The sequence below is a fragment of the Phascolarctos cinereus genome, unplaced genomic scaffold, assembly GCF_003287225.1.
Source record: "Phascolarctos cinereus isolate Bilbo 61053 unplaced genomic scaffold, phaCin_HiC Scaffold_726;HRSCAF=1367, whole genome shotgun sequence".
NCBI classification, from domain to species: Eukaryota; Metazoa; Chordata; class Mammalia; order Diprotodontia; family Phascolarctidae; genus Phascolarctos; species Phascolarctos cinereus.
In genome coordinates, this window is record NW_027556098.1 from 136,162,132 (window position 1) to 136,188,622 (window position 26,491).

Below are 26,491 nucleotides of genomic sequence, written 5' to 3' on the forward strand. Positions count from 1 at the left end.
TATCCCCCAAGCCCCACCAAATACCTTTTCAGAATGACTCTAAACAAATTTTAGAGCAGCAGAACTCACAAAAAGATGTAGTAAAACAAATTTCCAGCCCAAGACAACTTGGAAGGTCAGCAGGAAGGGGCTGTCACACCTGGGTAAGAGTGAAGTACAGTTCAGTGCTGGCCACACCAGCACAGTCCTAGCCCCAGGAAACCTTGGGAATGGCTGAATCAGCAGCAGCAGCAGCAGCAGCAGTAGCTGCTTCTGGAGCTCTCAGTCTACAGATGATCCTGGTTCAGTCCTGGATGGCAGTCCCAGGGTAAGAAGGAGCACTAGCACAGCAGAGCTTGTGGTCACAGTGGAGGGGTTCCCTCCCGACAGTTCCAGGGCAGAAAAGAGTGCTTGTGGTCACTTATAGACCAGAACACAGGCCAGGAAAATAGTAAACACCTCTCCTTAGATCATACTATCTTGGAAGAACTAAAAACTTACAGATCCCTAGAAGTATCTCTGAAAACAGCTACATAAAATCCCTGAAGTGTGAGATGGTGAGCCCTTCACCCTGGAAGCAGAGCCGTACTTTAACAAAAAGTTAAAAGTGAAGTAACAGACTGGAGAAAATGAGTAAACAACAGAAAAAAAACCCCTCTGACTATAGAAAGTTACTATGGTGACATTGTTAAGATTACTATGTATTTGTTTTACTACATCTTTTTGTGAGTTCTGCCGCTCTAAAATTTGTTTAGAGTCATTTTGAAAAGGCATTTGGTGGGGCTTGGGGGATATCACAGGCGAGTCCCTGCCATTACTTTACCATCTTGGCTCTGCCTACAATTTTTTTCACAGTTAAGATTACTATGTATTTCCCTTCATCCTATTTTCCTCCCCATTTATCCATCTCTCTCTCTCTCTCTCTCTCTCTCTCTCTCTCTCTCTCTCTCTCTCTCTCTCTCTCTCTCTCTCTCTCTCTCTCTCTCTCTCCCCGGCATGAGAGGGAGAAAAGTGCAGTAAAGGTGGGGAAAGGACAAAACCCTTTCCAAAGGGAAGGAGCAAGGCAATGGCAAAAGCCACATTCTTTTTCCTTGGGAATTGCCAGACCATAAAGATATGATGGTCTGCTTATCTCCAAGGGTCCCAGCTACACAAGCATTTCTCAGCCTAGAGCAAACTTACTTGACTGATGCCTGTCTTGCCTCCCAAGGATTGTACATATTCTTTAGTCCAGCAATAGCACTACTACTGTATCCCAAAGAGATTTTTTAAAAAGCTCTTTTTGTGGTGGCAAAGAATGGAGAATTGAAGGGATGCTTATCAATTGGAGAATGGCTTAACAAATTGTGGTGGAATTGTGGATTGTGATGGAATACTATTATGCTATAAGAAATGATGAGCAGGATGCTTTCACAAAAACCTGGGAAGACTTATATGAAATGATGCAAATTGAAGTGAGCAGAACCAAACAGTATACACAATAAAAGCAATATTGTACGATGATCAACTGTGAATAACTTAGCTATTTAGCAATACAATGATCCAAGACTATTCTGAAAGACATGATGAAAAATGCTATTCACCTCCAAAGAAAGAACTGATGGAGTCTGAATGCAGATTGAAGTACACTTTTTTTTTAACTTTATTTTTCTTGGGTTTGTTTGGGGCTTTGTTTTATCTGTTTTCTTTCACAGTGTGACTAATACAGAAATGTTTTGCATGACTGCACATGTATAACCTATATCAAATTGTTTGCATTCTCAAACAAAGCCAGGGAGGGAGAAAGACAGAGAATCTGGAATTCAAAATTTTAAAAAATGAATATCAAAAATTATTTATAAATGTAAGTAGAAAATGAAATATTTAAAAGTGAAAAAAAATTTTAAAAGAAATGACAAGGAAATGGTTTTAGAGAAACCTAGAAAGACTTGTATGAACTGATGTAAGACGAAGTGAGTAGAATCAAGAGAACAATTTATACAATAACAACAATATTGAAAGACAAACAACTTTGAAAGACTTGGGAAACATAATAACCTGTCGCAATCCCAACCAGTTCAGGATGAAACATACTATCCATCTCCAGATAGAGAGCTAATGGAATTAGAGGGGAGATTGAGACATGTTTTCTTTTCTCCTTCCTTTCCCTCCTCCCCTTTTTAATATGTCTAATGTGGGATTTGTACTACATGATAGTACATATTTATAACAAGTTTTGTTTTTCTTGCCTTCTCAATGGGTGGGGCAGTGGGAGGAGAGAAGGAGAGAATTTGGAACTGAAAATAAAATTGAATTTTTAAAAATGGAAGGAGGAAAAAACACAAGAAAACGGAAAAATAAACATTATGGGAAAAAGAGGGAAGGGAATACATTCAGAGAAAAGAGAAGAGATATTCAGAACAAAGAGCAACTAGATGGGTGAGGCAAAAGGCAAGGGAAAGAATTCAGGGCAATTAACAGAAGAAGAATGAGAGACGCTCATGGAAAAAAAAAGTAGAATGGGAAGTAACCTCATGCAGAAAAAGGGAGAGAAAGACTGAGGTATAGAGAAAGGTCAAAATCTCTCATCCCTTCATTCCATGGCCTGGTCTCTGCACCCCAATTTTATTCAGGCTTCTGCTCCACAGCTTTAGCCCTAATTCTGCCTTATAGCATTCTTCTGGTTTTTTTTTCTTTGTTCCATTTGCTACATTCTTTGAAACGTGTCCTTTTTGCTCCATAAGTTTCTTTTACTGTGGCAGTAAGGTATGCAGAGTTATTTTTCAAAGTACCTTGTCTTTTTGATTCTCAGCTCACATTTATCTTGGGTTTTCAATAAGGTATTTTAAAATAGATCCTAGGCTTCCTGTGAATCCCACATGATGCGTTCTCTAAGGTTATTCCAGAGCAATGTAAGCTCTCATAGGATAGAAGATGTTCAACGATAAGCTGGGCAATATAGATAGATGGACAGATATATACATACACATATACACACACACACATACATATACATATATAAATATATAAAATGTGTGTATGTATGTATGCATATATGTATGTGAGTATGTATAGTATTGTCATAGCCAAGCTAAGTGTACAATCTCATCACTAGAACATTGGCTACCAGGCGATACTTTTTTTTTTCCAGACACAATTTATAAAATGGATTCATGAAATTCCTGGAAGTAAATTTGCTTTTAAAATTCTATTTTTCTCCTAAATAAGGGCTAATTTGATTTTTTTCCAATTTCTTTCTCTTAAACTGCATAGTCATATGGAATCACAGATTTAGACCTTGAAGGGACCTCAAAGACCACCTAGTTATTCTCATTTTACAAATGAGGAAATTGAGGCTCAAGGAAGGCTGAAATGACTTGTCCAGGGGTGGAGAACCTGCAGGCTCCAGGCCACACTTGGCCTTCTAGGTCCTTGAGTGTGTCCTTTTGACTGAGACCAAGTAGTACAGAGCAATTCCTTTTATTAAGGGGATTTGTTCTATGAGATTTGGATTCATCAAAGGGCCGCAGTTGAGGACCTAGAAGACCACATGTGGCCTCAAGGCCACAGGTTCCCCACCTCTGGACTTGTTCAAGGTCATATAGGTAGTTAAGCATCAGGAGTGAATTGGAAAAGTTTTTTCCCATGAATATGCCTGTACTGTGATCACAAGGGATTTGCTCGTGAGCAAAAGCTAAAGATCTTTTTTACGTGGAACAGCATCTTCATCTTGAGGACTTCCAGGATATTTCCACTAATGATGTCTGAAGCCATGACATATTTTCATAACTAGAGGAAATGGGTTTTTAAATTGAGGGTTAAGGTATACTTGGCATTTGTTAAAAAAAATTTGCCCTGAGCTAAAAGATTTTTAGACCCCTTATGGTCTGAAAATTCCTTAAGTCTTTAGACTCATTAAAAATCATTTATGAAAAGACTGTTCTGGTGGAAACTGGTGGGAACACTGGATTTGGAATCAGAGGGCCTAGGTTTAAATCTAGCCTCTGCCACTTACTTGTAGGGCAGCTAAGTGGCACAGTGGACAAACAGCTTATCCTAGAGTCAGGAAGACTCATCTTCCTGAGTTCAAATCTGACCTCACACACTAACTAGCTGTGTGAACCTGGGCAAGTCATTTAACATCGTTTGCCTCCATTCCTTATGCGTAAAAGGAATTGGAGAAGGAAAAGCCAAACCACTCCAGTGTCTTTGCTGAGAAAACCCAAAATGGGGTCCCAGAGAGTCAGACACAACTGAACAACAACAAAATCTGCCACTTACTACATCTGTGAGCTAAGCTAAGTGATTTAATTTGGAGCTGGGGGCAGGGGGAGGGGGAGTGCTCTGTGCCCACATCTGTAAAATGAGGCATTAGACTAGAAGGATGCTGAGGTCTCTTATAGTTCTACATCTATGCTCTTGCATTTGGTTTCTTATCCTAAATTAGAAATTATGTTGCTTAAAATGAGGGATGCCTGTAGTGTGCCCCAAACAGAGTGGAATAATCACATTTTATTACTCCATAACAGTAGGAAACGATTCTTCTAAAACCTCAGTTGACTCAGATCTATAAAAGGGTTTTAATTATAATGGCTCACAACATGAATAGACAGGCTGAGGTACAAAGTGGAGTTGCATCCTTTCCAGGGATCAGTCCAGCATTTTTACTCATGAAAAAGTCATAGCTAGACTTAGAGCCCAAGGAAATGACCTTTATAGCAGCTAGCATGCTAGACTCCCCAAGACTTTAAGGGACTGCCAAAAAGGTCTTTTTAGTTCTTGTTACTACCTTCAGGGAGGACACCTTAAAAAAGCTGTTTTCTATCTAGCTTCATCTGAATTAGAGTATTTTAAACTGTTCTACATTGCCTTTAAAAAATAAACATGAACAAAAAAGAGAGACACGCTGCAAAGATTTTCATATGAAAGCACAAACAGAATCAAAATTCAGAGGAAAAAATGGTCTGCCTGTAACTTTTAACAATGTATGCCCTGTTAACCTAGTTCCAGGGCAAGAGTATATAGGGATGAGTCATTCCAACCCACCCAGGCTATTAAATTCTCTCATCCCTCCCCTAACACATGAAGCTGGGAACTGGTTGCCAAGTAATAGGACATAACATATATAAATAAAATACAATTCATTGCTGCAAAATCTGAGTGCATTTCTTGGTCTCTTCACCATTCCTTTTGCTTCTTCTGTCATTTCTTTCATTTATCTGAATGTCTGTGCTACGTATTTCTCCTGGTGAAGCGCCAATAAAAATGAATGAAAGGACCTTAGGACCTTACTAACTAGGAAAATGTGGGGATCAAGAACTATTCATAAGACTCCTAGATAGTTTAACTAAGAGACTTGTGGTAGAAAATGAATGAAAGAAGACTGCAGAGGAGGCAAGCCTAGGGCTGGAGGAAGTGGCAAGACAAAGGAGTGGGTGGTAGCAGTCATACTAAATCTTTACTATTCTAATAAGATAAGTAATATATAACAACTTGTAAATAAAGCTGAGATTGCAGACAATTTTTAAAGCTAACTTGGGATCTCTTTTTTCTCCCCAGGAACTGAATGTGGAAGATTGTTTGGTCAATACTGTAACACAGAATAGAATTTATTCTTTGCAAGGAATGCCAACATAGCCCCAAAGGACATGTGCCGGCACTTGATTATCTTATTGTTATACTATCCTGTATTATTCTCCATTTTGTTTCATTTGTTAGTCATGTCTCCTCAGTTTGTTTGCCCATATTACAAGCTTGAGGTGAGGAGTGGGGGGAATAGTGTGGTCTGGTAGACAGAAGTCTAGACTTGCAGCAGAAATATCTGGGTTATCCTGCCTCTGACACTTTCTGGCTGCATGACCATGAACAAGTTTTTCAACCCGTCTGACGCTCAGTTTCCTCCTCCATAAAGGGGAGATGACAAAACCTATAGCATATTCTTCACAGTACTATTGTAAGGCCTAACAATATAAAGCACTTTGTAGCAAATTATTTGTCGAACCTGGGCCAGGTCTCTGTTGCATTTTTCCCCCACATTTCTTGTGCTGTTGCCAAAGGCTAGTGTACATGGACACTGGGGCACAGCCAATTTGGGGGAATAGGAAGTGGACCCCTCCTGGATCTCCAAACTCCTAATAGATTCTCTTCTGGGACAGTGGCCAGAGATCCAAGATCTGGTTACCCTCAAAAACCCCACTCAGTCAATAAAATGCAAGAGCTCTTAGAGACCTCAGCAGGCACAGTAAATGAGTAGTTACACTCATTGTCCCTACAATTACAGGTAGGTGACTAAATGGTATAGTGGCTAGAGTACTGGACTTGAATCAGGAAGACCTTGGTTCAAATCCTACCTCAGACTCTAGGCAAGTCATTTAACCCCTGTGAACTTCAGTTTCCCCAGCTATAAAATGAGTATGATAATAACCCCTAACATAACATCACAGGATTGTTGAGAGGTTAGAATTAGATTAACACATATAAACCTTAAAGTACTATATAAATGCTAGCTAATATTACAGAGACTGTGATATCCAGCAATAGCCACAAATTTCCCCACAGAATCTTTACTACCTGCTCTTTCAAATTCCAGGACTTGCAAAGTAACTAACTAGCATAACCTGGCCAAAGAAACTACACAGTAAGGTTGGTGAGCAGCTTCAATTCCTTTCATTTTACTTGTAAAGGTGAGTTATAGAATCATATTATGTTAGATTAAAAGCGGCAAGGCTATATATGCAAATAAGCATGACTAACTTGTAGGGTTTGGGGGGAGGAAGAGGCAGGACAGGCAAACAGGAACTGTGTTCATTAAGTTACTGAGTTAATCCAGTGTTTCTAAATGAATTTTAAAGTGCTCCAAAGTAGCATTGAAAGTGTTGGTTTAATTATGCTCGATACTGATATCTGGAATGGAGAACCATGGCTTTGAGAAGGCAAATGGCTGGAGCTAAGTGTTGAGAAACACAGGCATAATCCGTGCACTTCTAGCTAGTAGCCAACAGCTGGTAGGGAGTGGCCAGAGGAGTAGGGCAATTAAGGAGCGGCATTTGGACCTGGGCAATTGGAAGTAGGGTTGTCAATGGCAGAGATGAAGGGAGAAATTAGTGGGTTCTAAGTTCCAAAGCTGATATAATAAATATAATATATATAATAAATAAATATAATAAATATAAGATAAAGTAGGATGGATCTCTAAAGTCCCTTCCAAATCTATAGACTGTAAGCCTATAATCCAAGAAGGAAAAGGAAGAAGAGAGTGGGAAAGGACTTCAGAGATCACCTAGTCTATTGAGGAGGAAACTGAGTTAGAGAAAGATGAAGGTCTGAAGTCAAATATAGCAAGTTATTGGCAGAAAGCCAAGGATTATAGAATCCAAGACTCTTAACTGTCCAGTGAGGAATAGAACAAAGAGAAAAGATAATACTATAGGAGAAAGAAATGAAGCAAGTCATTGGTATTTAGCTATTTGGACACAGATGTCAGAGAAAAGACCTAGACAAACAGGAAACAACAGTCGGAAACAAAGGTTTAAAGGACATAATCCAGGAAAGCTGGTCTAGATACCAAATTATGAGATAACAGTTTAGTGACAATTATTTGGCAACTTAAATACATATATGTAGATAGATATATTTAAAAGTATTATTATTATCATGATAGATGGACAGCCTGAATACCTTACTGGTACCCATGGAATATAAGGCAGGTTTCCAGAATGTTAGAAGGATCTAATGCAGAACATGAGCAGGAATTGCATCAGTGAGAAGGCATAGACAGATTGGGATTTGCACTGATGGACCTACATCAGTGAAATACCACATTCACTGGAGTATTGAAATGTAAAGCTATCTTTAAAGCAAACACCAGTTAAACAACAATTGAAACAAAAATGCAGGTAAATTTCTAGCCAATGTCTCTAAATTTGAACTATTTACATCTAAATCAGATACAGGTAGAAAGTCACAAAATGACACAAAAGTACACAAAAATGATTTTAGCAAAATGAAATCAATTTTAAGAAGTCTTTTCAATAAGATGCTAAGGTATACAAGATTTTAAAACTGACAAATAATTCAATGTAATTTCAAATACAGGTGGCTTAAAAACAACCACACCCTTGACCCCAACTAGAGTAAACAGAACCATAACTTCTCCAAAATGACAGTAACCCTTAGTATTAGAAGTAGAGACAGGCAAGACTAAGGAGTTTTATACCTTGAAAGTCAGAAAATGTAGGCTGTGTTAAAATAGTGGCCACAAAATTCACCTTTAAAAATCTAGAAAAGGGGCAGCCAGGTGGCGCAGTGGATAGAGCACTGGCCCTGGATTCAGGAGGACCTGAGTTCAAATCCAGCCTTAGACACATAACACTTACTAGCTGTGTGACCCTGGGCAAGTCACTTAACGCCACTGCCTAACAAAAAAAAAATCTAGAAAAGATATCGAACCAAATCCTGAGGTTGAAATCCAGAAAAGGTCACAGTGAGTCATTATGCAGCCCAAAGTAGCATAAAGAGACAGACAGGGAAACCTGGGGACACTGGAGACAGGCCATGCGCAAACACTCCAGAACACAGGGAACGCCCTTGCCAGCAAGGCAAAAGGAGGTTCTAGACTCCAGGGCACCCCAAGACCCATAGCAAAAACAAATGACCTGCAGAGCAGACTGAGGTGAAAAAAATTAAGAATCATTGAACTACCTGAAAATTATGATTAAAAAAAATACCCTAGGCATCCTATTTCCAGAAATCTTAAAATTGCCCAGATCTCTTAGAACCAGGGGGAAAAGTGGAAATAGAAAGAATTTGCTGATCAACTCCTGAAAAGAACTCTGAAATGAAAACTCCTAGGAACATTATAGCCAAAATCCAGTTTCCAGATCAAAAGAAAATATTGCAAGCAATCAAAAAGAAAGAATTCAAGTACTGAAGAGCCACGGTCAGGATCATACATAGTTTAGTAACCACCAGTAGGAAGAACTGGAGAATTTGAAACACCATATTCCAGAAGGCAAAAAAGAATTGGGCTTACAGCCAAAAATCAATTACCCAGCAAAACTGAGTATGATACAACTAGAGGGAAAAAATCGATATTCAATGACACAAAGGACTTCCAAGCTTCCTTGATGAAAAGATGAGAACTGTGTAGAAATACTGAAGTTCAACAAAAGTGAAGAGAAACATAAAAAGGTAAAAATGAATGAACAATGATAAAAGAATGAGGATAAACTGGTAACATTAATGAGGAAATGATACATGTCTCTTCTGAACCCAAGCATCAACAAGAGTCATAAAGGGAATAAAATTAGACAAGACCTGTGAGTGGCTTTGTTGTTTGATGATCTTAAGAATGGAAAGAAAGGGGAAGATGAATACACTGGTATCAAAGTGAAAAGAAGGTTAGAGAAAATTATCCCATATGACCACAAATAGACATCTATACAAACAAGAAGGAATCCAGGGAATGGGAGGAAGCAGCTGACCCTTGAACCTCACACTCATCTGAACTGCTGAAAAGAGAGAATACACATGCACACAGGAAGTTGGGTAGAGAAGTATATTTCACTCAACAGGAAATTAGGAGGAAAAGGGGAGAAGGAAGGAAGAATTAGAGAGAGGGTAGATTAAAGAGGGACTAGTACTAAGCAAAACAAACTCTACGTAAAAATCACATAAATAAGAAATATAGCTCTTTGTGAGGTATCAAAGAATGGGAATTTGAAGGGGTGTTCATAAATTGGGGAATTGATGAACAAGTTATAAATGTAATGGAATACTTTTGTGCTGAACTCTTATTAGTGTAATGACCAATCAGGATTCCAGAGGACTGATGAGAAAACATGTTACCCACCTCCTGATAAAGAGGTGAAGGACTCAGAGTGCATAATGAAACAAATTTTTTTGGACATAGCCAGTGTGGAAAATTGTTTTGATTGACTATATTGCATGTTTGCAATGGGTTTTACTGTTCTTGTGCTCTCAATTGCAGGGGTGGGGCTTGGGAGGGGAGATAAGAAGTGGATTTTATATAACAAAAAAAAAGTGCATGTTATCAATATTGTTCATACCAATACAGAAGTCATCAACATAGATAACTAAATTCTATAAATAACCTGTTGGGGGTTATAGTTCCCACTCCTTATTTCAGGAAAATTTGTGCCACTGTCTAAGTAAGTGGCCAATCAAAAAGTCATTTATGTGTTCCCACCCCACACTCTCCCCCGTTAGACTCTCAATTCTATGTGGGTAGAGATAATGTCTTATTCTTTGTGTTCTCTATGATATTTTTCATGTAGACAGTGATCAATAACTGTGTATTGAACATTTTTAAAAGGAATACATTTACCTCCCTAATTATATCTTATTTAGGCTAATATTAAATTTAAACACAAATGAGCTAAGTGAAAGTGTGTCTGGTATGTGCTGGGTAGCTAGGATAAGCACAACTAGAATTTCTTAAATAGCCCCAAATGATCCCCAAAATCATGTAATCTCCATGTGGGTAATTACTGCTTCTGCCCAAAGCCTGGGCCCTCCACTTCAGGTCTTCTGATGATCTGTTTAGTATCCTTTCCACTATACCACATTGCTTCCCCAGTGACAACCCCATCTCCTAAGTTACAGCCCAATAGCCTCTAGCATCACAGTTCACAATCTTTCTCCTATCCTTTCCTCTATCCTTTGGTGCCTATGAGGCCTGGGAAAGACCCCACTTTGGAAAGGCCAAAGTCATTAACAGGCCATCATCAGTCATCTTGACTTTTATCTTCCAGCTGGACTTCGATGTCTCTGGAGGAGAGAGTGAGGCTGACTACTTTGCCAAGCTCTGCCTCACTTAAACCCAATTCACAAGCAAGTCAAGACATCACCTTCTTGATGTCATTGGTCTTCTCTGAGAACAAAGGATAAACAACAACAACCATATCCATCCTCCTCCATACCTCCTGGTATGCTAGATCTTTCCATTGTCCCCTCTGCCCTCCAGTTCCATAACAAACAAATTTCTCTTTATACTGGGCTCCTTACTCTCATACTTCTTCCATCTTCTGGTACTCAAAAAAACTGGAGTAAAATTATAATTTTACTCCCTTAAATATTATGTCTAGGGGCTGTGGTGTTCAGGTTCAATCTAACTTCTGATGACTGTTTCATTAATATGAGAAACAGGTCCCAAAGCTTTATGTCCAACTTGTTCAGTTGTTTCAATCATTCCTGACTAATCATGACCCCATTTAGGGTGTTTTCTTGGCAAAGATACTCAAATGGTTTACTATTTCTTTCTCCGGCTCATTTTACAGATAAGGAAACTGAGGCAAACAGTTACATGACTTGCCCAGGGTCACACAGCTAGTTAAGTGTCTGGGGCAAGATTTGAACTCAGAAAGATGAGTCTTCTTGACTCCTTTCTCAGCAAATGCCAGTTCCACAATGAACACACAAAGCAAGTAACAAAGACATTCATTTATCCAACTTGATAGCAAAAGAGAATAAGAGAAAATATACATAAGAGAAAATACATCCAACAAATACAGGGTGAAGTAGCTCTCCTAAAAAGGAGGTAACACAGATCAACAGAGAAAAAGAGGCAGAGAGACAAAGACAGAGAGAGACAGAGACAGAGAGATAGAGAATCCTAAATCTGACCTCCAAATGGAAGTTCCCCAAAGTCTCTAGCATATCAAGCTGGGGATAGGGACATGATGGGGACTGTCCGTTCTTCTCATGTCAGCTTCTTCCTAGAGTCTTTTCCTTCAACAACCTGAAATGAGATTGGCATCTTTCATCTTCTCTCTTGAAGCTGGAAGCCAGAAGCTCCCAAAGAGACTGAAAAGCTTGGAAGAGAGAGAAGATGGAAGAAACCCAAGAGCCTAGAAGAGTCATAAAGAGCCCCCAACAGTTCTCACTCTTGCTGTCCCCAATTCCTCCCCACACCTGACACAGGCACAGGGCATTGATCTCCACCAATGAGGAGAGAATCCTACACAAATGGGCTTTGGGACTCAGCTTACACATGGAAGTTTCTTGTGAAGCATCCAAATGGAAGAGGATCTCCCTCTACATGTTGGGGTCCAACAGACAGATGTTCCTGCTTGCAGAAGACATTGTGCTGACTATATTTAATTGTCCAGTGGGAGCCAGAGTGTGAGAATGTTAATGTAAGGTATCCTGAGTAAATGTAAATATCAAAAGAAGCTTGAACTATCCCATGGGAAAACTTGCATATGACCCTGGGCCATCCCTGGAACTTTGCCTTCTTTGTTCTGTTTCTAAATAATATCTGAGCTGGTCTAATTAAGAGCAGGTGTGGGGATACACTATTCAAGCCTCTTGCTGCCAAGGACCAGTCTTGTGAGGAAACTCTCTAAACTCACCCAATTAACCCAATAAATTCTAATAAATCTACACATATATATCCATGCTAGTGTGGACTGCCCTTCTTTCTTCAGTATCTTGGTGTTATCTCAGAAGGTTTGACACTCTATAACTGGCATAATCAGCAGATTATATGCTATACATATACTGCACTTTTAAAATTAGTGCTTGGCAGGATCTTGTCTCTACACAAGTCCCATAACATTACAAGGCATTTTCAATTCAATCTGCTATTAATTCTATTTAATTCAAAGAGCATATTAAGCACTATGTCAGACATTGTGCTAGGTGATGGGAATATGAAGATGAAATAAATATCCCTGTCCTGAAAGAGCTTGTGTTCTATACAAGGGGCAACAACAGAACCAAAGTGTGTGTGTGTGTGTGTGTGTGTGTGTGTGTGTGTGTGTGTGTGTGTGTGTGTGTACTCTCCCACCTGCATGTACATACATAAATAAAATGAATACAAAGTGATGAATAGGGAGAAGAGTGAAGTAGAATAAAGGTGTCAAACTCACAGTCCATAAAACTCCTGAGTGCAGTCTCAAAATTAAAACATAATTGGAAAAGATTTAACAAAATAAACAAAAATACAACAAAACATTTTTTGTTGTTCAGTCCTTTTGATCTTGTTTGACTCTTCATAACCCCATTTCCGGTTTTTTTGGTAAAGACTAGAGTAGTCTGCCATTTCCTTCACCAACAATACAACATATATAATGTTAATTTGTGGTTTTCTAAATCTATATGCATAGGCCATGAGAGATCAGCCTTTATTTGAGTTTGACACCATTGGAATAGAGCACTAACACCTGATGGGATTAGGGAAGAGATTGGGCTAATAAATCCATAAAGGAAAAAACAAATTGTTTAATAGTCCCAGACTATTACATGCAGTTGAATGGCCAGTTCATGAGTTATTATGTTTTTCATCTGTGTACAGTAACTTCCTCACTATTAAGAATTGCCTAGAGGTAGTGATAGGTTAAGTGACTTGCCCGTTGTTACATAGGTAGAATGTGTCGAAGGAAGGACTTGACCTCAGATTTTCCTGACTCCAAGACTTGGTGTCTTTCTGAATTACAGCTAGGTCCTTGAAACCCACCTGTGAAATGGTTGTGTGTATTCCAATTCATACTACTCTAAGTTATAATTATGTAAAATATCTTAATTGGTTCCAGACAAATAGAAATAATGCCTTTTTATTTTATCTCAATTCAAATTCAAATAATGTGACCATTTCACAGAATTCATCATTTGCACTAATCAGGACCTGGCTGTTGTATATACATACATACATGTGTCTGGGACCACAGAGGAAAAATGACTAGCTGGGTCTACAACTGAATAGGAGAAAGACACTGGGTTGGATTGCATTTGGGAAACTGCACAGTATTTTTGGAGATCCTAAACTGTTTTCTGCAACACAAGCATTTAAATGCAAACATTTTTCCAGCAATATTGTGGTCACAAATCTTCGAACACTCCATCTCAGTAACTGAATGGGCTAAAATGAGATGGAAAAACTCTCCTCAATTCCCACTCAAACTTGCAGGTCAGGTTACTGCTTCCACAAGAGTTCTAGGGGGTCTAAGTGTTAGTAGTTTTTCTAATACTCTGGCTCACAAGCTGCTGCATATCCACTAACTGTGCATTTGTTGTCATTAGTTTTTGAGTCCTATCTGACTCTCTATGACCCCATTTAGGGGTTTTTTTTTGGCAAAAATATTGAAGTGGTTTGCCATTTCCTTCTCCAGTTCATTTTACAAATGAGAAATTGAGGCAATAGGGTTAAAGTGACTTGCCCAGGGTCACACAACTAATAAATGTTTGAGGTCACATTTGAACTCTGATCCTCCAACTCCAGGCCCCTCATGCTATCCACTGACCCACCTAGCTGTCTATAACTGTGCTTTAGGAATATGTTCTTAGGAGACTAAGAGGCAGTGTGCATAATGGCCTTGGAGTCAGGAAAATTCCAGTTCTGCCTGTGACAAATACTGGCTGAATGACCCTGAACAAGTCTCTTAAGCTTTCAGTGCTTAAGCAACTCTTTAAGACTATGAAGTTTCAGAGTAGTTGTAGAGGGAATTTCCTCATTAGGAATTTCCTGTATCAATGAAACCTCAGATTGAGCCTCACTCTCCTACTCCCACATGTGTCTAAGTGTCTGCCCTCAAGGATCTTACATTCTAAGAAGGAAAGAGCCTATGTTAACAATGTGCGGCAAAGGGCCTATAAAAATGCAGATCATTAATAATACATTATTAATAATTATTAATCCTTCCTGCCATTTCCAAAATGCCTTTAAAAAGTGTTAGCACTGAAGGCTCAAAGATAGGAGATTAAATTAAAATTTCTTCTCGCCTCTCATTTGTGAACCACCCAAGCTTCCTAGGGAGTGAGTCGAGAGGCCCTTGGACTGTCCGGGTCCTGCTTCTGGGCTCCCTGGATGTAGGACCTGGTTGCACCGTCACCGCGCTTCTCCTGGCCTCAGTTTCCTCATCTGTAAAACGAGAGGATTGGCTTTAATTTTTTTTAAAGTCCCTCACAGAATTAACATCCTGTGCTTTCGATTCCCTCATTTCGCCCAGACGTTGCGAGGGACCCCATCCTGTCAAACAAAACATTACAAAATTAAAAAAACAAAAACACTTCTGGTTTGACGTTCTTCTCGGTTGTCAGTTATTCCGGCCTCTCCCCGGGGGAGAGATGGGGGAAGGGATGGGGGTAATTATTAACCGAAGGGTTTGGGCGTCTGGAAGTCAGGAAGGCCGAGCTGGGCGGAGCTGGGACTCGAGACCCGGGAATCATGCCCCGACGGGTGACCTCGCTCAGAACCAGCGCCTGGCGCCGGGGTGCGTAAAGACGACGGGAGGTAACGCACGCTGGAGTTCCCCTAGCCTGGGCCTTCATTGCGCAGGCGCGAATGGCCTTCTTCCCGTAACTGCAGTAGGCTTGCGCAGCCACAGGGGCGCTCCAGAACGAACGAGCGCGCGCCCGGCGTTTCCTTCGCCTCCTCCCCGTTCCTCTCTCCCTGCACTGCGTTCCCTCTGGCCCGCATCCCCCCCCACCCCACCCCACCCCGGGCCTGAAGGTTGAGCGCGCGTGCACGCGCTCGAGCCCAAGATAGCGCGGCGCGGCATGATGGAGCTGGGGCTGGTGACGCCTCCTGCGCGTGGTGCTCTACGTCACGGGTGCGTGTGTAGTGGCGGCAGGGCTGCCGTTGGCGACGGCGGCTTAGGCGAGCGGCTTGGCTGCAGGGGCCGGCGGGGGTGGGGTAGCTGGGCTTGGCAGCCTCTGGAGTAGACGACGACGGAGAAGACGACTCCGACTCCTCCTCTCTCCGCGCCTCCTCCCTCAATCCCCACCGGTGAGGAGCTTCGGCCGCCGCCGCCAGCCCCAGCCGCTCGGTCACTGCTGGGGCCTCGGGGAGCGCCAGGCCCCGGAGCTTCCCCTTTTTTCCCTGCCCAGCAGGCAGCCAGGACCCCGCCGGCCGTAGCCGGCCTCCGCAGGAGGGGGGCACGGCGGGCTGCCCTTTCCTCGCCGCCGCCGCCGCCGCCGGGGGCTCCATGTGAGAGACGGGCCTGGCCCTCGCCGGCCGCCAGCTGCGTGACTGACTTGCTTCTCTGACCCCGGACCGGCCGCACGTCTCCTCCCCTCCTCTCTCGGGGGTCCGTCCACTGTCACCCGCGCCCGGGTCCGCGCTCCCTTCCCTCCCCCCCAGCCCCCGGGGGGGAGCGGTGACAGGCCGTGAAGGGGGAGGGGGGTGGGCCGAAGGTGGGGGTGCCCCCCAAAGCCCAGCCCCCTCGGAGGATCGCGGAGGCCCCCCTTGGGGCCGTGGAGCACCAGGAAAGGCTGTCCCAGGATCGACCTAGCCAGGCACGGACGTCCTGGTGTGGCGGTGGCGGCCCCCCCCGCCCCCTGCAGTCCTTGGAGCCAGGTACGTGTGTGTGCGCGCGTGCGCGCGCGTGTCTGTGTATGTGTGTGTGTGTCCGTGTGTCCGTGTCCGTGCGTGTGTGTGTGCGCGCGTGCGGTGGTGGTGATTTCAATGCAAGGGTAAAGGGCTGGGCTTGAAGCGGGGGGGAGCATACATGTGGCAGCTGGGCCGCTGCCTGGAGGAAGATGGAGGTACGGGGTGTTGGGGTCACTGCAGAGCAGGATTGGAGCTCCAGGAAGGCCTCGGCATCATGAAGACCTGTCGGGTGTCGGGGGTGCTGCCCGCAAATGCGTTGGTGTGTGTAGACGAGGGCCTTGTCAACTCTCGGGGCTGTCACTGGCTGGGATAAGGAAAGCGCTATTGGTAGCACTTATGGGCCTGTGGATCACTATGTTCTGGGTTTTACACTGATTCAGTCCTGTTAGGAAGACAGGCTTTAAGAATGCAGAGTGGACCTCTTGAGCTTATTAATTTTGTTTGGAGGGCCCACTTTTTAGAAAAGTGGATTGATGGAATGGGGGGAATGGTGGAAATGAGGAATCTGCAACAGTTTTAGAAGGCTGTGGTTAGGAACAGTATCTGAAAGAGTTAGAAGTATTCACAGCCCCCAAAGTGCTTGTCTAAAAAGTATCACGTATCTTTAGTACCCCTCAATTTAAAGTTTATTTCCATTGTATTCTTAAGGAAGTATTTACAGGCATCTTGCAACTGTATCTAGATTTTGCTAGGGATGCATGTGTTGAAGAAGGTGTGAGCTAAATAAACAAACAGTTCCTTCTGTGGGCTGGGTACTAAGTACAAACAATTACTGTACTCTCCTGGACTCCAGCTTTTTCCATGAGTTTCTCGGTTTAGGCAAGGAAACTTTTTTTTTTACTTCTGATTTTCATAATTTTTAAAGGTATTTTTTTCCAGTTGCCTTTTTGTTGTTAGGGTGGGGGGGTTACCTGTTTACTCTTTTATAGTATGTAGAGATGTAAAATGCTATTATATTCATTCTGCCCTTGGCTTTTGATGAATGCAAGAGACTTAGAAAGTTGGGTGTTTTACTTGAGATTTCCTGCTTGATAAATTTGTTGTTAGATATGTGGCCGCGGCCACACACTTAACTAATTTCCAAGTCTTATATGTCTTTTTGTCTCATGCATTGTTTCTGAATTATCTGAACACTTAATTTGAAAAATCATAGAAAGTTACCTCCTGTCAGTTTTGTGTAATTGAATTTTCATTCCTTTGCAGTGAGGGATGAATGTATACTGTGTATGCTAACTTAAAGACCCATTTCGTTACATTTTTCAGAAAGTTATTAAAGTAAGGGACCAAAGATACTTAACAAAATAAATGATTTTTAAAAACTTATAACAAATTTGGTGTACAGTTATTTCATTCCACTTGCTTAAGAAAAATACAAAATTATAGTATTTGTGAAATTAGTTTTTCGTGTTTGCAATATTCTTTAACATTAGTAAGTGCCTACAGCTATGCTGAGAGCTTTAATATATCTGACAAATTGAAGAAAAAGATTATAGAATTAAAGGGATTTTGAAATGATTCGCAGATTGATTTATTCTTTATAAAAATATGAATTCATTTGGCTGAATCATATAGACATTGGTGGAATGATTATATAGTTATGATCTATGTAGAGGTTTGTCCTGAAATAAACATCTACTAATAGATCTAACTTATTTTTTGGGGAAACTTTATAAACTTTTAAGAAAACGTCTGGTCTTTGTATTTACTCATCATATTATCCTGTCATATTCACCTTATTTTTCAAGGGGAGATAGCTATTATATGTTAGATATAGGCATGCCTTGCTTTACATATGTGTGTGTGTGTGTGTATATATATGTATACACACACACACATATATAGTATATAAATCTAAATTTACACAAAGTTCAATTAATCCACAAATGTCATTATTTACTTTACAAAAAAGATTAATGATAGAGCAAGTTCTCTTAAAATGCATTTAAAATATCTGACTGAGGGGGAATGCATGCAGTTTTTTGAAAGAACACATTTTTAATGTAAAGCAAGATAGTTGTGTATGAGTTGCATTTACAAAAAAAAAAAGCCCAATAGCCCTTTCTTTTATTGTCTAAGAAGATGTTAAATATTTACTACAAAATGTATCATTTGAACTTGGGTGTCCTCTGAACTCATTTGGGACATATATTGCTTCTGTTACTCACAGCAATTAATCATATATGGCTTTTTAACATCTATTGTTACTTAACTCTTAAGTTGTTTAATGCTTGTGTATATAACTTATCTCCCCAACTAGAAAGAGCAGGGAAAAGGTCTCATAACTTTTTTGTGTCCCACACAGTGTCTAGTAATTACTCAGATCTTATTAATAGTTTTCAATGAAACGAATCTTACTTTCTTTTAAGTTATAATTGTAAAATTGGAGATGTGTTCTAATGGAAAAATTTGTGAGTATGATGATTAGCAACATGGTTGTATGTGTTCATTGATGTTGAAACCACTCCATTTGGCTCTGGTGTCTTGATTAGATGAGAATACTTTTTGGTTGAATTATTATATTCAGAACTGAGTGAACAGGACCAGTACACCATCTTTAATTGTTCAGAGCTACTGTGTGAAAGATTGGAGCATGGCCTAAATGATTTATATGAAAGGGAGAAACTATCTCAGAATAAGGGGGGAAAGAGAGGGGGGAAAGAGATACCGAGAGTTTGAGCTTAGAGCAAATATGGAGCAAAGGGAGGACTGAGCTGTGTCAGAGAAGTGAGATATCTAGGAGAGTCTTTGGCTGTGTCGGGTCTCCCAGAGAGGAGAACCTAGTCTGAGGGAAATCCTAAGAAAAGACAAGCTTTTTTCACTAACCTGTAGTCTAGATGCTTGTCCACAGATACTATAATATTATCTGTTTTGTTGCACAAATGTTTCCTGAAAACTGAATTTTGCTTCTGCTAGAAAGACAAGGAATAACTGGAGACAGGTATAAATGTCAGATTAAACAGAGAGCTTTGCTAAGTATTAGTAATTTTCCTAATTGGTTGCCTGGAGCAGTTGTTACTGAAATTTAGAACTTTTCATCTAAAATGGACTCCCTAAGTCAGGAGGATCTGAATTTGAATCCAGCCTCTCAGACACTTACTAGCTGTGTGACCCTGAGCAAGTCACAACTCCAATTGCCTCCGTGTGTGTGTGTGTGTGTGTACCACTTCCTAGAGCTGAAAAAGAAGGGAACCAAGTGGACTTTAGGAATCATTGTATTGCCCTTAGGCTTATAATGAGCTAATGATTTTTAACAGGGTATTTATAGGGGTTGCCTTGAGTGATCTTAGAAGGCTGCTGAAATATTTCCTATTTTGTTAACCAACGTTGCATTATCTTCTTGGGTAAGAAGTATTGGGACCTCTTTGTCAATTATTTAACTACAGTATTAGAAACAATAAACATTGATAAATAAGAGAATTGTCTCTACTGAGATACAAATTAAAGAACTAGACATCTGAAAAAAAAATTTTATAAGACTTTTCCGGTTAGTGTACTCAGCTAAATAAATATCTGGGGTAATGATATGGGCCAAGAATGCTTCCTCTACCCCAAAAAGAACAACAAAACTGCCCATCTCTTTCTTTCTCTTGGAATCCTATTTACTTTTAAGATTCTACAAACTTCTCCAAGAAGCCCTGATTAACATAACTCCACCTCACCCCCAGTTCAGTTCATTTTAACAATTTATTAAGCACCTTCTTTGAAAAGCAAAATAGTCCCTTCCCTCAAGAAACTTATATTTATTGGGGGGGGACATGTCCATAGATAAGTAAGTACCAAGTATATAAAATAATTTTGGTGGACACTAATAAATGGGAGGTGCTGAGAGGCCTTGTGTAGGAGGAGACACCTGAGCTTTGAAAGAAGTGAGGGATTTTAAAAGAGGAGTTGAACACAGAAAGCATTCTAGGCATGGGAAGACAGCTTGTGCAAAGATACAGAGATGGGAGGTGAAATATTGTCTTGATGAAACAGTAAGTAGGCTAGTTTTCTGTAATACAGTCATCCAGGGGTGCCTTCCCCCTTGAGGACCTAGAGGGCCATATGTGGCCTGGAGGCTGCAGGTTCCCTACCCCTGTAGAGTTTATAAATAGGAGTAATGTGAAATCATTCTGGAAAGAAAGGTTGGAGGCAGATCACGAAGGGTTTTAAATGCCAAATAAAACTTTGGTTTTTAGTCTAGAGACACTGAAACATCTTGAGCATGCTAATGACATAGTTAGACCTGCACTTTAAGAATACTACTTTAGCAGCTGTGAAGAGAAGGTATTGGAGAGGGTAGAGGAAGGAGGCAGTTGGCTAGAGTTGATAAGGACCTGAATCATGGTGATGGCCATCTGAGTAGAGATACCTGGAGGGATGTGAAAGATGTGGAAATAGAATCAAGCAACATAGCAACTGATTGGATATGGGGAGGGAAGAGTTGAGGATAACTATGAGGTTGGGAAACTGGGCAACTGGAAGTGTGATAGTCCTCAACAGAAATAAAGAGGTTCAGAAAAGGTTTGGTTTTAGAGGAAAGATAATGATTTTCATTTTGGACTTGATGAGTTTGAGAGCTAAGTGGATCTATTTAGCACTTATTTGATGATAGAGGATTGGAGTCCAAGAAAAACTAGGGATTTGTAGCTCTTATAATTATTTCATAGAGACAAACTGAATCCCTAAGAGATGATAAGATCATCAAGAGAGAGTATAGAAGAAGAGGAGGACCCTGTGCAAAAGTCTTAAGTGGTACCCATGATAAGAGTGCAAGAGGAACATAGTTTATGATGTTCCAACAAATGGGGACTGAGATGGGTTGGTCAGACTAGGTGGTAGGAAAACCAGGTGGGAGCTTTGTTATGAAAGGTTAGAAATTAGATAGATAATTCCAAGAACAAGGAATAGTCAGCAGTATCAAAAGCTACAATAAGGTCAAGATGAATTAGGACTAAGAAAAGGACATTTTATTTAGTGGTTAAGATATTATTTGTAACCTTGGGGAGAGCAGTTTGAAGAGAGTGGTGAAATCAGAAGCTAGTTTTCTGCTAGTTGAAAAGAGTGGGGTATGAGGCAGCTGGTGGCACAGCAGATAGAGGGCTAGGCCTGAAGTCGGAAGAGCTCGGTTCAAATAGTGCCTCAGATACTTTAATCTAGCTGTGTGATCTTGGGCAAAGTCATTTAACCTCTGTTTACCTTAGTTTCCACATCTGTAAAATGGGGATAATAATAGCAATTATCTTCCAGGATTGTTGTGAGGATCAAATGAGATAATATTTGTAAAGCATTAAATGCTAGGCATTATTTATTATTTTTTTCCCTTTTTTGGGGGGGTGAGGTAATCCGGGTTAAGTGACTTACCTAGGGTCACACATCTAGTAAGCGTCTGAGGTCACATTTGAACTCAAGTCCTTCTGACTCCAAGGCCAGTGCTCTATCCACTGTGCCATCTAGCTGTCCCTATTATTTATTATTAATTGGCAATAAGTGTAGATGGTCTTTTTCCCTAGGAGCTTTGACTGCAAGGGAAAAAAAAAAGATGTAAGCTTTCAAGGTATAGCATGATCAAGTGAAGGTGATTTTTTTTTTATGCTAGGGAATATCTGGGCATGTATGTAAGCAGCAAGAAAGGAGCTCTTGCATATTTCATATTTTTTTTATTAAAATCTGTTTAAATGTCTTATCTCTCTATAGTTTCTTGTATAGAATGGGAATCCTGTAGAATGGGGGTACCAATAGTACCAAACTTGCTCAGGTTCTTGTAAGGCTCATGTGAGATAATGCACGTAGAATGCTTTGCAAATGGCTCTATATAAATGTTGGTTTTTACTTGATTCCTAGCCCCACCCCCATGGGGCCTAGAACCATACTGAAGGCTTTAAAATACTGTTTGTTGTTGAATATTAAAATCCCATAGAGTCAGTGAGTTTTTCTGATTAAATGGGAATGACTAATATTTTATGTATGTGTACTTTTTGATGAGTAGTGGGGTTCATTTTTCTTTTAATGTTTCATACAAGTAGATGTGTGAGAACTAAATATCTATTGAGAAATGCTACTACATGTGGATATTAGGAATCTTCAGTAATTCTTTAATGACCTCTAAGGGCTCTTCCAGCTCTAAATCTATGACCTTTGTGTAGTTTTTGTTATGTATTGGGGGCCAAATTTTTTTGTAGAAATAACTTTCAGATTCATTCAGATAAATTGGTGGGAAAATTTGATTCAGTGTACCAGTGATCATTTTACACAGCTGTTACACATAATGCATAAAATGAGGTTAACTTATAATGGTTTGCTTGGTTAATGATTTTGTAATATCACAAATGCCTCAGGGTGCATTATTTTCTTGTATTATGTGTGTGACTGAAAAATTCATCATTAGAACTCAAAATACTTTGTGACTATATTAAATTTGACTTATGTTTCTACATTGAATGTGTTTTAGTATTACTTCAGAATCTTTTTAAAAAATAATTACAACATCTATCTCCTTCCCTTTTATTTATGTGATGTTGAAGAAAGCTGGAAGAAATCACAAAACTATTCAGCGCACCATAAATTTGTGTCATTTGATCTCAACTGGTCTCTCACTGCAGCAAGGCAAACATTTTGTTCCTTCTTAATCACTTCAATAGCCCACTCTTCACAGCAACTGTTCCAAATCTTCTGGTCTGGCCTCTCCTACCCTCTCATCTGAGGACCTCATCTCATACCTCACTAAAAAATAAAGTCTGCTGGCTGAGAGCTCTTGCTTCTCTCCTCATCTCATATCATTCAGGCATTTCCCCACCCCTCATTATTTCTTCCTTCACTCCTATCTTGGATAAAGAGGTGATCCTTTTTATTGCCAAGATCAGTTCCTCCAAATGTACCTCATCACATTACCACTTCTCCAGCAAAATGCAGTTATTAGTGATCTCTTAATTGCCAAATCTACTGTCCTTTTCTAGTTCCTCATCCTTTTTGACATCTCTGCAGCCTTTGACCCCATCAATCACTTTTTTCTCCTACATACTCTCTTCTCTAGGTTTTCATGATATTGTTTTCTTTTGGTTCTCCTCCTGCTTATCCAACTGCTCCCTCTCAGTGTCTCCTTTGTTTGTTCTTCATCCATGTCAGCCCACTTATTAAGGATGCTCTCCAGGGCTCTGTCCTGGGCCCTCTTATCTGTTCTCTTTACTTGTAAATGAGGTTACTTATAAACTCATCAGTTCTCATGGGTTCAATTATAATCTTGATGCATATGATTCCTAGAGCTTTATAACCAGCCCTAGTCTGTCCCATCAGCTACAGTCATGTGCCACCAACTGCCTCTTGAACATTTTAAAGGATCCAATAGGTATCTCAAACTCAACATGTTCAAAATAGAGCTCATTATCTTTCCCACCAAACCCTTCTTTTAGCAGTTTTTCTGTTCCTGTCATGGGTACCAATATCCTACCAATCACCGAGGTTTGCAACATGACTGTCATCCTTAACAACTCATTTGGGGGCAGCTAGGTGGCGCAGTGGATAGAGCTCTGGCCTTGGAGTCAGAAAGACCCGAGTTCAGATCTGGCCTCTGGTACTTACTAGCTGTGTGACCCTGGACAAGTCACTTAACCCCGATTGCCTCAACAAAAAACAAAAAAAACTCATTTGCATTCACACCATGTATCCAGTGTCTTGTCAGATATTCTTGTTTTTACCATCATAACATTACTTATATGTATTCCTTTCCTTTCCCTCACACAGCCACTAACCTAGATCAGACCCTCATTATTTCTCTCTTTTTTTTTAAATTTTTGCGAGGCAATTTGGGGTTAAGTGACTTGCCCAGGGTCACACAACTAGTGAGTATCATGTATCTGAGGCAGGATTTGAACTCAGGTCCTCCTGACTCCAGGACCAATGCTCTATCCACTGCGCCATCTAGCTGCCCCCAAGACCCTCATTATTTATCTGATCTTATCTCCCTAAAATATCTTCTCATTCTAATCCAGCCTCCATTCAGCTGCCTATGTGATTTTTCTACTCTTAAGTCTGGCCACAACAGCCCCTGGCTGAGTGACCTCTAGTGGCCCCCTAATAACTTCAAGATCAAATATAAATTGCTCTGTTTGGATTTAAAGTTGTTCATAACCTGGTCCCATCCTACCTTTCCAATCTTCTTAGACTGGGTCCTTTTTTTACTCTCCTCCAAACACATTTTAAATCACCTACATTGTCTTACTTGTAGTGCCTTAAATATGACACTCCATCTCTGACTCCATGCTTTTGTGCTTACTGTTCCCCCCTTATTAAGCAGAATGCTCTGTCCCCTTATTTCTCTTAGTTTCCCTAGCTTCCTTTATGACTCAATTCATCTTACTTTATGCAGTAGGCCTTTTCCGTATCTCTCTAAGATCATCTCTCATATACTTTGTATATATCTTGCATGTAGCTAGTTACTTACATGTTGTCTTCCCCACTAAAATGCAAGCCCCTTGAGGACAGGGACTAATACTTAGCACATGTAGTAAGCAATTACAAACTACTTGTTGACTGATAAACTGATTGATTGATAATCTACCATTTATATACTGCTATAAAGTTTGCAAAGTTCTTTACATATCTTATCTAGTTTGATCCTCACAGCATCTCTATGAGGTAGATACTGTTATTATCTCCATTTCACTGATGAGGAAACTGAGACTAAGAGAGGTTAAATAACTTGCTGAGGGTCACGCAGCTAGCAAGTGTCTGAGGCAAGATTTGAACTCAGTTCCTCCTACCTCCAAATTTGACTCTCTATCCAGATACCACATAGCTGCCTTTATTACTGATCTAATGAGATACTGGGAGTTTTTCCTCTGCTAATAACATGTTAGAAGTATTGTATGGAAATAAGAATACCACTAGTTGGTCCATGAAAATTGAGATGGGTTAACTATAATGGTTTTCATCATGGTTATAATGTTTTTTAAAGTTAGAAAATACTTGATATACACACAGGTACTGAAGGTTTAGATTGGTACATGGGAAACAAAAGAAGTACAAGACATTAATAGAAGGGAGTTAATAATCCCACTCTATTTACTACTTGTCAGACCCATATGTAGAGAAGTATGTTAAATTATAGATGCCTCACTTAAGAGGGATATTGATAAATTATGGTTTATTTAGAGGTGAGATAATAGGATTTAAGGAAATTTGAAACCATGTTACATAAAAAAACTATTGGAGGAACATGGGAAAAGAGAGACTTGGAGGATAGGTTAGTTTTCTTCTAATGTTTGAAGAACTATAATGTGAAAGATGGATTGGACTGACAGAGAACTAGGTCCATGTGCTGAAGTTTAAGATTGGTTTTGTTTTAACATGGGGGTGTGGGTGTGTGTGTGTTTGTGTGTGTGTGTATCTTTATAACAAATAAGGCTGCTCCATGGTGGAAAAGGCTAAACCTTATGAGGTATTGAGTTTCCTGTCACAGGAAGTATTTAAGCAGAGGCTGAAAAATCACTTGTTAGGGATGTTTTAGAGAGAGAATTCCTACATGGTGGTAGGAGTTTGGAGTCTATGAACCTTTTTAAACAAAAAAAAGGTGGGAGAGGTTCACATCATTCTCACTTTCCAGTCATTCTCCCCTGCCCAGATAACCCTTAAAAAAAAAAGTACGGTTAAGCAAAACAAATCAATACTTTAGACATGTCTGAAAATCTTCTAGTTTTGCACCTATAGTCCACTACCTGAATACCTCTGAACCAGTTGTTCCTCCAAAGTTGTGATTGATTGCTGCATTGATTAAAGTTCCCAAGTCTCAGTGTTTTCTTCCTTTAAATTATTGTATAAATTGTCCTCCTGGCTTACTTGTATCAGTTCATTTAAATCTTCCTGATTTTCTCAGAATTATCATTTCTTGTTATGTAATAAGTATCTATTACATTCATAGACCACAATTATTTCAGCCCCAGTTGATGGGCCTCTACTTTTCCTTCCAGTTCTTTGTTATTATTAAAAAGTACTCTAAAATACACAAATTCTGTATATATGGTTAAAAGCCTTTTACAGTATCTTTTGACTTCCTTGGAGTATATGCTTAGTAGTGGTATTTCTGGGTGAAAGTGTCTATACAGTTGAATGACTTCTTAATATAACTTCAAATTGTTTTCCAGAAAAATTAAATCAATTCACAGCCCTACCCACCAGCCATTAGTATGCTCCTTTCAACTCCAGGGTTCT

General features: G+C 40.1%; 1 protein-coding gene and 1 long non-coding RNA gene across 2 annotated transcripts in view; one reads left to right on the forward strand and one right to left on the reverse strand.

Annotated features, from left to right (window-relative positions):
• Positions 1-13,180: 13,180 nt before the first annotated feature.
• LOC144454531 (uncharacterized) lies at positions 13,181-15,375 on the reverse strand. The gene is made up of 2 exons (XR_013482998.1): positions 15,073-15,375; positions 13,181-14,836 (listed from the first exon to the last, which is right to left on the reverse strand). It is a non-coding gene; the product is annotated as an uncharacterized LOC144454531 (long non-coding RNA).
• A 279-nt stretch (positions 15,376-15,654) lies between these two features.
• MAP3K2 (mitogen-activated protein kinase kinase kinase 2) overlaps positions 15,655-26,491 on the forward strand; it is a 107,716-nt gene continuing 96,879 nt past the window's right edge. The window contains exon 1 of the mRNA XM_020967145.2: positions 15,655-16,273. The gene's annotated coding sequence lies outside the window, so the exon portion shown is untranslated. The remainder of the gene's footprint in view (positions 16,274-26,491) is intronic.